The following is a 14,069-nucleotide window of genomic DNA, read 5'->3' on the forward strand; positions in this document are numbered from 1 at the left end:
TGAGGAATCTCTACTGTCAAGTATTTACAAGCTGTCTTTTGGATTTGTACCAAATATTATACATGCTCGCAGCTGCGCCCCAACGACAAGAGGCAAGCTGAGAGCCATGGACAAATCCAATCAATGTGATTTTCCATAACAAGAATATAAATACTGAAATAATAATATGAAATATCTCATAATAAATGCAATTGGGGGGGGGGGGGGGGGGTTACATTTATTATGAGATATTTCATATGATTTCAGTAGGATACCTTATCTATCATCTGCCTGTATTACAATGCAAATATGCTCGTAATACACTGTAATACAACCCTAATGCAATAACACTAATGAAAAGTGTAGCATAGCTCCTCATTCCAAAGTTATCAGATCCATAACGGTGGGCCATACATCATGCAGAATAAATGATTATGAATTTGAGGACTTGCCCTCTGGCGATTAAGAAGATCTGCGATATAATTTATCATCACTTGACTCATCTTCATGTTGATCCCCCCCCTCACCCCCTATGATTTCATTGCTGAAAATGTGCGCTTACATGAGAAACCGTTTGGTTTGGTGGCGCTGAGCTGGAAACAAAACTGGGAACTATAAAACAACATAAATATTTTTTTACAAAACGAATACTGCGGGGATAAATAATAAATGTTGCAAATAGGCAACTTAAATGTCAGTTTCATTCGCGACTCAGTTGTTTGACATTTTGCAGCGATGCGCAATCCAATCCCTGTCTGTACCGTCATGCTGTATAATAGGCCTATGTCATTTTACCTTTAAAAGTAGCCTAAATTATTAAGAGGCCAATAGGCTATTGTCCTAAAATACAGACCAGATTTGGTAATAAAATACAATAAAATGAAAACATAAAATAATATATTAATATTAATATTCATATTAATAATAAACTCCTATACTGGTTTAGACTAGACGATATAATGGTGGAAGTGCAGTGAGCTCAATAAAGAGTCAATGTGTCATCATAGATCAAAATAAGAGTATTAGAAGATGCAAATGCTGCCAACATTATGAATCATTGGTTTATCTGCACTATTTCACACATCAGACACATCAGAGATGTGGAATACGCTCCGAAGAGGCATAGCAAAAGCATGCACAGTTTGAAAAGAAGACATAATGCATGTGATCACTCTACCAGTATCAAAAAGACTTTGGGTCATTTCGCCCGTCTCCCGCAGGAAAGACATTATGCCTCTCATATTTACATACTCCGTAATATTTGTCAAACATTCATAAATTGCGAATTAATGAAATGTTCGGTGGGCCTTGGAGATCAAGCTAATGAAGACATAGACTTTTCCCTTGCTTTTGACACATCTCGGCTGCACTTAATACCATTCTCTCTATAGCACGCTCTATTAACCATTATTATACTTGTGTCAGGCCCACCGCTGACACGACGCGACACGACAAAGGGATAACCTGATATATAAGGTGGGTAGGCCTATAGTGGGCACACAATGGGAAATAAACTATGTTATCCATCTATCAGTAGCCTATATGAAGAGTCGAAACTGCTATATAAGCTGCTGAAGTGAAGAGCATGTTTTACATTTCATTGCAAGGCTTTGATTTGCATGCAAGAAATGTCAGACTTGTACCTAAATATATGTGGGGAGGGGGGCGAGGGTCGATATTAGTCACCAAAGGAAGAGTAAAATGTCATCCACAGTGTTTATCCGCACTGTAAAATAATTCGCTGTAAATTTACAGTAAATTACTGGCTAATAATTGCATTACTTTCACAGTAATTTTCACAGTAAATATTGTGCAGTAAATTACTGTAATTTCACAGCTGTGAAATGTTAGTAATTTACTGTGATTTAGCAGTATGTATTGCAGTTATTTACTGTGATATTACAGTAGTTGCCTGTATTTTTACACTATTACTGTGAATGTAAGGCAGCTCAGTAGGCAGTAATTTACTGTAAATTTACAGTAAATTGTATCTAATACAGTAAAATATTGTAAATTTGAATGTATAGGCCCATTCCCAATGGGCCAGATAACAGATACAAAAAAAGCTCTTTCTCCAGATATTTTTCCATTCAAAGTGGATGGTAGATACAGATAAAAAATATCTGCCACAGATATTTCTTTTATCTGTGACAGATATTGTTTTATCTGTATCTAACTATCTATCATCCACTTTGAATGGAAAAATATCTGAAGAAAGAGATTTTTTTATCTGTTATCTGGCTCAGTGGGAATGGGCCTTAACTGTGATTTTACCATACATACACAAACATGCTAAAAGAAAAAAAGAAAGGAAAAACAACTTCATTCATTTAAACTTTTTATTGTACAATTCCAATACAAAGTGCAACATTTCAAATGGACAAAGAAGAACCACACATGAAGCCTTTACTCAGTAGAAGTGTTAAGTCTACAAACACTCCTGGAGTTTGGTCTGGTGTCTGGAGGCCAGTTTGAAAACTGGTTGTCATAGACTTTAGTTATTTAGGAGGCTGCAACACTGTTTTCCTGTGAAACTCCAGGAGTGATTTTGTGGACTAAAAAAAACTTCACCTGACTTTGTATCAGCATGGTGGTGAGTAGATACAACATTTTCACTTTTGAGTGAACTGTTCCTTTAACTGCAAAATAACTCATCTACTCACCCTCATGCCAGCTGGAACAGAGGTGAAATGTGTCCATATAACACAAATGGAGGTTGCCTTCACAACTTGGGGAGAAATCTGGCAACCCTCCTGTGTGTTATATGAACACACTTCAGCAGGCACGAAGTATGTGAAGTACACCTCAACTTTGCACTCAGTCACATAAGTCCTGAAGGTATAAAGCAACACAGTAGTGGTAAGAACAAAGCAAACTAATGATTACAGTATGCACCTTGCTAACATGCAGGCCGAGACAGAAGAGGCGAGCATTGCTGAATGAAGTGACAGGGCATCAGCAAAGAATATTGGCAATTTTACATATCCAGATAAGAATAATGGCTGGTGGAGTTGGACAAACAAGAGTAGGGCATCTGAAACACGTATGAGTGTGTCTCATATTCGAGTCCTGAATACCATCGACCATTCAAAGTCCACAAGTTTTCTCAAATGCGTATGAGTGTGTCTCATATTGGAGTCCTGAATACCATCGACCATTCAAAGTCCACAAGTTGTCTCAAAAGTGTGCTCACGTGTGGGTTGATACGCCACGCTTCTTCGATTTGGAGCCTCTCTCAGGGTTAATGCCCATGAAGCACCTGTAAACAATAAGACAAGACAACAACTTTTACTTTCACATAAACATATATTGCATCGTTTATACAAGGCACATGCAGCAGTTCCCCTTTCCCTTAAGTAAACCCTACACCGGGTTCCCAAACTTTTTTGTCTCAGGGTACCCCATAAATATCTTTTTAATCCGAAGCACCCCTACATTATAATTTTCACTCCCAGCACCTTATATTTATAGCATATCATCGTTGTCGGGTGGAAACCTTTTATGTCCAAAACCGTTAGTTTTGTATTTATCATCCATAAAATGTACTAAACTAGTGAAAAGTGATTAGGTTGAGAGGAAAACGTTGAGATAATAGCCATTTTGGTTAGAACTGACTGAAAATAACTGTACTTCAAGTTTAAATGATACTAAATATTTGTCCAAATAAATACATTTCAAATATTATCAAATGATCTCGCGGCACCCTGTCACCCACTTTGAAAACCCCTGCCCTACACCACAGAAAGAAAGTAGTACTGAGAGTAAGTAACATTCAAGTATCAATGTTGCAAGCAATCCAGTACAATGCTTCAGTACAATGTCAGTGTTACAATACCTCCAATCCAGAGTACACCATCCTCAGGAGCAGATTGAAGTTGTAGTAGATCGCGAAAACCACAGCTATCCAATAATGATCCCATCGTGTTGTCCCATCACACTTGCTCTTCAATGGACAGCATCCAGGCCATAGACTTCATTAAATCACCTGAAAAGAGATACCCATTATGTGATATTGTAGAGGTGAAATGCTAATTGAACAAGAGTAGAATTTCAATGATCAGCAACATCACAAACTGTGACACAACTCACTTTATTTTGATCTACCTTGGACAATCAAGCAGGGGGTGCTTGGTAATTTCTCCGTCATCTGCACATCAGTGGCTGTGGCACACAGCTGTAAAATAAATAAGACAAGACAACAACCACCTCAATGATTGACCATGCCCAAGAGATCTCAAGCTGACACCAAACTCTCTCCAGGACCTCTAAAACCTTATCTAGAACCTCAATCAATCTGTCAATCACATTAGATCTACTTTGTATTATTCTATGCCAAATTCTATTAGCAATGTTAAATTCAGTATAATACATTTTCAGTAGCCTATAAGTATAATACCTTTGGATAAACTCCAGAGTACAAGTGCCATCCTCAGGAAGGATACTGCAGATTGAAGTTGCAGTAGCCATCACGTGGTCCCATCTTATTCTTCAATGGACAGCATCCTTCATTATATCACCTGAACAGAGATACCCATTGTGTGATATTGTTAAGAGGTGAAATGCTAAATGCATTCCACAATACACACACACACACGCACGCACGCACGCACGCACGCACGCACGCACACACACACACACACACACACACACACACACACACACACACACACACACACACACACACACACACACACACACACACACACAATGTATTTATGCCCACAGAGTGGCTTATCACTCTGTGGCATGTACTGTTTGGTACAGTTTAAAATAAATGAAATCTTTCCAAAATGTTCAGTTTATTTTACTTTAATATTATTTGATGAAGATAATATAAAAAATAAAATCTCTATTCAGACACATTCCAGTATTTTTCTGACTTACATTATTTTCTAGGTATGCTTACATTATGATATTAAGGGGAAAAAAATCACCCTATGTCACCCTAATGACCATAAATGACCATCACATGTGGAGGAAAGGGGAGGGGCGACTGGGCGAGGAGATTCCATCAAAGTCAAAACAAAGTTTTAATGTAGGCAATTAAATATATACATTTAATCCATGCATAAAGATTTAAGGACATTATACTTATGACGGGATTTTTGACGGAAATTAAGCTCCTACTGCAGTAGACACCACAGGTAGGCTAATGATCAATCATTAATCTGATGGTGTCACCCGTCGAATATAGACCATCTCTACAGCAGTGGTTCTCAAAACTTGTGGTTCCACAAACCCCAATTTAACACTTCAGCCAGTGGACGTCCATTTGAAAAGATATACGCCAGGGACCCCCATAAGAGAAGATTTTGAAGGCTCTGTAGTGATTCCATTTTAATTTCAAGGACCCCCAGGACATATGTAATGGTATTTCTATCTCTGAGATGATATATGTTAATTTAACTCTCAGAATGTACAAATGGAACAAAATGGACCTGTTATAATTTAGCCAGGGACCCCCTGGAACTCCCTGAAGGACTCCTGCGGGGTCCCGTACCCCACTTTGAAAACCAATGATCTACAGGCTCCCATGTGTCGTGACGCTTGGCTTGTGGATCGGTTGCTTTTACAACAGCAACTTTTAGCCACACTGGAGCATAAAACCTCCCCCGGTGCAAATATTATCATTGATATAGTTGAGAAGAACCAAATGGACCCGGCGTAAGGATACGTACAACTGACACAAGGATTGTCTGTGGTTCTCAAAGTAGTGTCCGGTCATTATCGCGTCCGAGTGATGGAGTTCCAGATGGTCCACAGCTAAATGATAGATATAGGAACCAAATGGACCCGTGTGGGTCTGTAACTCGTGCGTCGCGGGGAGTTCTTCCACGCGCGTCGGCCGTATTGAACCGGGCAGGGAACGTTCTCTACCGCGGTCCGCTAGCTAGTAAGCAGCCGACATGATATAAATAAGCCCCGCTGACGTGCAGCCTATCGGCGGCAGAAACCACACAAGCACACTGGTGAAACGGCTTGCCGTATACACCGAGCGACGCGCGCCAATATGAGCTTGTATATCTGCTATTTAGTTGAAGTGGTTTGTAAGGGAAATACACATTTAACTCGACAGTTTAAATGTGTGTTTCCCTCACACACCGCTTTAACTAATAGCAGATATACAAGCTCATAGTGGCGCGCGTCGCTCGGTGCCGGTTCACCGGTGTGCTTGGGTGTCTTCTGCCGCTCGACAGGCGCACGTCAGCAGGGAAGCAGTGCTACTTCAGAGCCTGCAGCACACATACATTGCTGGAGCAAGACTGAACCACACGCGAAAGCACAACTAGTTGTCATTAAGGTGGAGGGGGTAAAAAAGGAGCGTGACTTACCTTATCAGAGCAATGTTATGAACTTCACATGACTTCTGAAAGTTCCTTTGAATTGAAATTGACTTCATAATTTCATAATTCCATCTTCACCATCAGTTCACTGCTTTCCCTCTCACAATGGATATAAATTTGAAATGTAATCCCACAATGCAGCACAGTACAAGTAATTTGTTGTGATATCACAGTAACATTCTGAACACAATATTTTATTGTGAGATATATTGTAAAGTGTTGTGTAATCCTGATAACAATTTAGAGTACAGTCATTTGTTGTGTTATCACAGATGATGGTGTGATTACACAGTAATATTCAGAATACAGTATTATATTGTGAAATAATAATGTAAAGTATTGTGAGATCCTGGTAATATTTAACAGTGCGTATTCGTTTCCTATTGTTTTCTTTCCTTTCCCCACCTTCTCTTCTGGACTGACAGGCAGCAGGAGGCTGGATATAGTCGTAAATCTGCTTTCGCATTACTTCCCATCTGATAACAAATGTATTTCTGATCAAATGGACGCACGAACTTTCGAATAATTTAAATTTCAATACACGGAGGGGCCATTGTGTCGTTGGCGACAATGGAATGCTTAGGGACGTGTTTATTTGACAGAGCAAATCCCCGGCGTGTCAAGGTTGTCATATTCGCCCCGATGTCCAATGCAAATGCTGCGCCATAATAAGATACAAGCCAGCATGACGCGTTTATTACTTTGTCAATCATTTTGATATGGCAGTATTGAAACAAAGCAATCCACGTCTGGTAATAGAATAAAACAAACGCCTTTCGGTGGCAGGTCCTCTCAATTTGATGCATAAACTATTATGTAATTTCATCTCAGTGAAGTCACTGGGTCTTTATTTCCCTCTTTTTTGCCATTAAAAAATGTCAGATCTGTTCTTTATAACAACAACGACAACAACAACAACAATAATAATACATAATAAATAATAACAATCAGCATCATCAATTATTATTATTATTATTATTAACATCATCATCATCATCTGACTGTAGCCTAGTCCATTTCTAATTTCTATGACTTGTAATGGTGTAATAAAAATAGAAATGCAGATATGCCAATACTTGATTCTCTTATATTATTTGTACATCACAGAACACGTTATATATGCAAGTCTTATCCTTCTTGCGAGTTAATTCATCAAAATAACTTTTTGATTGTGAAGGAAAGAGAGGTTTCAATAATAAGTCTACCACTGTGACATTCTGGGCTTAGGGCTATGTGTGTTCATAGCACATACAACTCATTTGTGTAGCCTAGGAAACTGCTCAGAACCAGGGCAAGCGCAAGGATTTACTTCCTTTCACTTAGGCTATAAGTCCAAATGTAGCCATAGCGCACACACACACACACACACACACACACACACACACACACACACACACACACACACACACACACACACACACACACACACACACACACACACACACACACACACACACACACACACACATATAGGCGTCGAGGATGATATGTGAGAGGGCTGTCAAATCCTGATCCGGCGTAAGGACTGTGTAATTCTAAGCATAATTAACTTTATGCTCAAAATCAATTGTTTCCTGCACCCAGCCAGGGTCGAAGACGGCAAGCAGCGCCAGGGCTATTTTAGCACGTGAGAAAGCAGGAAGCCGCTCTACCTGCCACTCATTAAATCCAGCACAACTCAATAGAAAGGAGGAGGAGGAAGGAATTAGACCTGCCTGACGTTACAGCCTACCTGCCGTGCAATTAACACGTGTTTTTTTCCTCTCTCTCCTTCTTAAAATGGTTTAACTGACAAGACAGACTACAGGGAAATGCACAGTATCCAAATCGCCGCAAATGCATAAGGAATTTCCACGAATTAGCCTAATTAGGCACACATATTAATATGTGAGCGTTATAGGTCTATTAGTATTAGGTCTACCATCAAAAATAGTTAAGCCTATAATAAGAAATCACACTTAGCCTATATTCATTCGTTTTTTTCTTTTTTGAATGATTGATTGATTATACTTTATCAGCAGTTCGCAGAAAAAAGCACAGGAAAGTTCAATAGGCTATGTCTGCTATAAGAGGATTTAAACTCAAGAAAGCAATGATGGCTTGTTTCCATTTGGGGTCCTTTGTAGCCTACTCAATTCATTGAAACATTAAATGGCAGACAAATATAACAATGCAAAACAATAAACATCATAATAACGGTCATAAATCAGAAATAAAAATCATTTAGCGACAGTAAACAAATCAGGGGAAAAAACATATCTAAAACGTAGCTCTGTCTTTGAATGAAATTCTAGTAATAGTATAATGATGATCTGCATAGTTCAGTCAACAGAAAGGCATGCAGTTCTATCGTCGTGAAGGCGACATGATAAGCCTGCGGTCAGCTATGTTGAAGCTTACCTATATACCAAATAATGTTTCCACAACAGCACAAATCAGGCTAATTGCATCTCTTTTGAATCGAGGGCGGTGCATTAGTTGCACCCGTTAGTTCGTGTATATAGGTGATTCCAATCAACAATCCACGAGCACTCTAAACTAAGAGAGAACTTGACCTTTGCCATTATGTTTGCCCCAATGTTTGTCTAAATCACAATTGTCTTTTGTCTGGGGACATGCGCTGGCGTGACACGTTCTATTCAGCAGACGGATGTTCGCAGTGAGGCAGGGTGCTGGGATCCTGAATGGCTTGTAGGTGTTGTAAAATGTTGCATAAAAACATCCTAACCAACCAGTGATGGAACAAGTAGCTACTCACATGTTTTACTTAAGTAAAAGTATCAATACCGCGATGTAGATTTACTCCGTTAAGTTAAAGTCCTCTATTAATAAATACATAAATAAATACTTGAGTCAAAGTACAAAAGTAGCCTATATTTGCATCAAAATATACTTAAAGGATCATTATGCAGAAATGTCCAATTTTTTTTTAGTTTTCAAAATGTATAAACATCTTTTTGAAAATACCAGATCTACAAGCGCGATCTACAAGATGTATCCCAACGCACTGTGAGCTTGTAGATCGTTTAATGTATGTTTTGAAATAATAATCAAAATATAACTAACTTTTCATATAATTGTAATGGAGTAAAAAGTACAATATCTGCCTCGGTTTAAGTAAAAGTATTGAACATTGTAAAGTAAAGTTTAAAAGAAAGTGCTTTGTGCTCTGATAATAATTCGGCCATTTATTCATTGTTTTGCATGGGTTGAAATTGTTATAGGCATATATCATTTTTTTTTTTTTTTTTTTTTTTTTATGGCAGAGTATGGAAAATGTCATGGATTTCAAGATGATTCATTTCTTTTTAAAACGTGAGCTGTGATATGTAGCTGGATTGCTGGAACTTGTTTTAACTGCAACCCCATAAACCTCTCAGACACATGCACAATGTATCTCCTACTGTAGGAAAGAGAAACTTCTCCTTATGTCAGACATCTTAATAAGAGGTCCACAATTCTCACCTTCTTATTACTGACCCCCCCCCCCCCCCTCCAAGTAGGCTACATGAACAACTTATATATTTATTTTCTATAGTTTTATATGCCAGATCAGATTTTGCATATGAAAATATCACAATTTAGACAGCACATAATATGTTGTTATTTACTTATATTAAGGCGTGGAGGACTGGCATTCCCGATAGCTTTTGGACGTGCCTTTCTGTATCAAGTATCGCAAATTGTGATATGCCCACTGCCCAGCATGCCATGAGTTATAAGGTTCTCTCAGCACTGAACACATTATCCACCTAAAAGTGACATACAGGGAGCTACCGGTTTGCAGCATGGAACATGAATATATGATCATCATTCAACCAATAATCGCAGTGTGCAATATGGCACGCAAAGGAATATCAAATCAATCAAAATCGTATATCCTTCTGCAGGGATATATAGCAGTGGTTTTCAACCCTATTCACATCAAGGTCCATTATTTATTCGGCATTCGAGCCACGGACCACCATTTAATGAGATTTAGCCTCGCAGACCCAACACTTTGAATATTTTGTTATATTGTTGGATAAGATTTTGTCCACAATTCCATCATGCTGTATAGCCTATTGATCTGGTAATGATCTAATAATGGTCCATTTTTACCAACTCCCCACCATTTAGCTGGGGACCACCTGGAACCCCCTCAAGGACCACTGGTGGTCCCCGGACCGCTGGTTGAGAACAATATGAGTGTGCAATATCACGAAAAGGAATATATCGAATCAATCAAAAGCGCTCTGCAATATAGGGAAGTGCTTGTACAATTTGAATTTTGTCAAATTGCAATACAATGACCAATTATGTGAATATTATTCACCATTGACTGTAAAATAATCATAAAAACCCTGTTTACAAAGTTAAAGCTTGCAAACAGCCAGGCATATTCACTATTTAGTGTCACAAAAGTTCCAGGCTTTCACTTTATACATTTTATATTTAATTTTTACACAATGGATAATTTCCCAAAAGGAAAGAAAATGCAAATGGAACCCAAAAGGTGTTTTGATCATGGAATGATAGTGTTATGAGTAGCATGTATAACTATATGTAATAAACGTATAGCTTTCTGTGTGTGTGTGTGTGTGTGTGTGTGTGTGTGTGTGTGTGTGTGTGTGTGTGTGTGTGTGTGTGTGTGTGTGTGTGTGTATGTGTGTAAAATGTTACACATTGGTTTGTGTGGGAATGTACGAGTGAAGCCGTTGTATTAATCATCAATTTTCTGGCTCTCTACATTGTTAACATGCATTGGGAGGAGGAGGAGGGGGGTGGGGGGCAGGAACCCCCTCCCCCCTGCAGACCCCCCCCCCTCCCCACCCCAACAGTCGCCTTCTCTCCATAACTTTGTTCCTTTCAGTCTGCAGATCAAAGCCCCTCTGGAATTGGTGTCCCGAAGATGTACATTGTTGGGATGACAGGATGACAATGCTGGGGAGAAAGCGTGGTCTATCAGACATGTCAGCACGGCCAAAGCAGAGGCTGAAGACAGCCTGGGCCTCGGTGTCGATTTAATACCCGGCTGAATAGAGGAATATTGTTCAAGCTTTTTCAGTCGTTTCTCTTCAACATACATAGGCCCATATTCTTTCAGTTATGCATGTAGGCCGCCTATTGTTGCCTCTTAAAGTGAAATGGGCCTGTTCCTTAAATATGAATAAAGGGGAAAGGACTTGTAACAGGTGCATTGTAGTTTTGGTGGAGAGAGAGAGACACAAAGAGAGAGAGAGAGAGGGAGGGAGGGAGGGGAGAGAGAGACAGAGAAGGGGAGGGAGAGAGGGAGGGAGGGAGGGAGAGAGAGAGAGAGAGAGAGAGAGAGAGAGAGAGAGAGAGAGAGAGAGAGAGAGGGAGGGAGGAGGAGAGGGAGAGAGAGAGAGAGAGAGAGAGAGAGAGAGAGAGAGAGAGAGAGAGAGAGAGAGAGAGAGAGAGAGAGAGAGATGGAGAATGGAGAATGGAGAGAGAGACAGAGGGAGGGAGACAGATAGACAGACAGAGAGAGAAACCTTTTTATTGTTTTGGGTTTAGCACAGACTACAGTAAAGCGTCTCGACGGTGCAACCTGCTGCCTGAACAAAGAGTCGGATCCTTGAAATGCGGCCGCGAGTGACTGACTGGCGCGCGGACATCCACAGAATAAATATTGGTATTCATTTGAGAAATGAGGATTTGAACAACGAGAACAAAACCAAACAAAGGGCCAAAAAGCAACCATGAATACGAGCATTGTCCGCCGTTTGTCCGTGGCTTTTAAGATCTGATTCACCATATCATAACCCCTGGGAGGAAGAAAACATCAATATCCCAAAGGGAAAAGGCCACGTTTCAATGGAAAACCCAAGAATTTTAGTGCATAACAGATCTGGTTAGGGAAAAGGGAGGGAAACTCAAAGGGATCAAAAGGCCCGCAGCTCAAGGAGAGTTTGGCCTATGTGAAGAAGATAGACGATGTTGACTTTTAAAGTAGCTTGCTTGGTTTGGTATGAGTAACTTCTAAAATGCCATTAAAGTATGTCCTCTCTCCCAACACTCTCCCATGTAGGTCTAGCCCATTGGTTCTCAAAGTGGTGTCCGGGGACCCCCAGTGGTCCTTGGTGGAGTTCCAGGGGTCCCCAGCTAAATGATAGGAACCAACTGGAACCTCATGGGTATGTAACCCAGAGAGTGTACAAATGGAACCAAATGTAAGCCTATTTGGTTCCATTTGTACACTCTCAGAGTTAAATTAAACACTCTCAGAGTGAATAATATTGATTTTACAATATAAATTGGGGTCTCAGAGATAGAAATGCTCCGCAGGCTAATAAGTGTCAATTTGGGGGTCCTCGACATGAAAAAGTTTGAGAACCACTGGTCGAGCCTATACCAAGATAGACTAATCCCAGCTTCAGGCAAGGATACTTGATATATATTTTATTCATTAGAATAAATAATTATAATACAGCCCCCGCCACCGAAGTGCAGTAGGCTAAAACAGTTGCCATTGTGATGCATGGCAACAGACACAATGATGCGCATATTGATATTTTAGTTAGCCAATTGGTGGTGCCTGGTCAAGTTCTGACAGAAGAATATTGTAGCCCACTTGAACTAGCTAAAACAAATGCGTGGCCCAATAGGCCTATAGTTTCAATCGATCCATCCATCACTTAAGAAATATATATCATATGGCCTGTGTTATCAAGACGGAAAATTACTAATCCAAGATGGGTAGCCTATAGCCTACTTTAGCCTAATGACATTTTCATTAGGATGAACTGGCTATATGTTGCCTGCCTATGAGATAGAGTCAGTGATTGATGAAATTTTAGCCTGATGGTTGGCACTGGATGAAAAAGAAATCAGGTGTATTAGGGCTATACACTGGCCATCCTTATTTCGTCGCATCTCGCATGTGAAAACCAACACTCCCTAAAAAAATAGGATGCTTAAAATGTCTCAATTATAACATAGACCCTACAGTCTACATTTCCATCTATACACCCTTTGGAGTTTGACACGCCGACAGCATAGAAACAACACTAAGTAAACAGGACTAACAGAAAGCCTATAGTCCCTTTGTTGTGTCAAAGGCAGCTGCCCAGCCCTCTATTCTATTTGAGTAGACTGACCGAATCCTCCCCACTGCCCCCTCGCCAGCCCAGTGCACAAAAAGAGAGGGATGTTCTGCTTGCGTGGCTAACACTGTCGTTCCAGCCCTTACCAGTCTTCTAACTCCCTATTGAAAAGAGTGGGAGTAGTGGACACAGCAAGATCTGTCAAACACAAAGGCTCAGCAAAGGGTTCCTTGTGGTGAAAGGAATGATGGGGATGAAAACTCTTCAAGAATGTGAGCAGGTCGGAAGACTTATAGAAAGAACGGAAGTTTGATTTCTGTGCCCCACTTCCCTTCCAGTGCAATATAAACAGAATTACTTTTAATTTTATTATGACCACGCCGTAGTTGCCTATTTGTGTTGCTTATTCCACATGTTACAATTTGGGAAAGTAGGATATATATGTATATATATATATTTTTTTTTTTTTAGTAGCAGAGCTGGGTTTGCTAGATTGTGGCTGAAAATGTGGCTTATGCTTCTGCATTGCATGTATACCTTGTACCAGACCTTCCATTTCCATGTATATCTAAGTGTTAGCAAGTTACTGCCCACAAACAACCAGGCCTCAAAACATGGGCAAAAACATTTAGTTATTTTTACAGTCAATTCATTTTAATTCAAGCATAAAGGACCAAGTATACAACTAGAGGGATCAGAT

Source organism: Nannobrachium achirus, assembly GCF_963921795.1.
Source record: "Nannobrachium achirus genome assembly, chromosome: 21".
Taxonomy (NCBI): Eukaryota; Metazoa; Chordata; class Actinopteri; order Myctophiformes; family Myctophidae; genus Nannobrachium; species Nannobrachium achirus.